This window comes from Taurulus bubalis (assembly GCF_910589615.1).
Source record: "Taurulus bubalis genome assembly, chromosome: 1".
NCBI classification, from domain to species: Eukaryota; Metazoa; Chordata; class Actinopteri; order Perciformes; family Cottidae; genus Taurulus; species Taurulus bubalis.
Window position 1 is genome coordinate 18,400,097 of NC_136589.1, and position 608 is coordinate 18,400,704.

Sequence of the window (608 nt, forward strand, 5' to 3'; positions counted from 1 at the left end):
GATGTATTTCTAGCTGTCAAAGAACACCAAGTACTTCAACAACCGTGTAATTATTTTTGTATCACAAGTTGGCGACTGTTTGTCACACTACGGGACCACAGAAGGGACAAAAAACATCTCGTCTTAAACTAGAACGTGGAAGGCGTGTGTTTTGTTGCCTTCATGTACCCTCGTAAATATTAACTTCAGCTGCTGCTTTGAAATTTTGGTGGTTTTAATAATTTATGGTTATGTCAGTTGTTTCCTATTCATTTAAAATGTGTAACCACTAAAAGTTAAAGGATCAAAATGCTTTAATGCTGCAATTAAATAACTAAACTGTTTTTAAATCAGATAGGCCGGTCTGATATTAAAGTGCTGATGAAACAAGTTTGAATCCATGCTTAGTTTTGATTTATTATTATTGAAGGGCAAACTAAGATGTAGAGATTTAAAGATGAGGACAAAGAGATGCTATCAAGTTGCATTGTGGGAAATGGAGTTCTTACAGCTTGACTCAAACAAGTGGCTTTAAGTACATTTGTAAAATGATTAATACAATAATGAATATGTGTTCAGAATTGTTAACTACATGGGGAACACAGGCTGGAGAACACACACACAGTTTA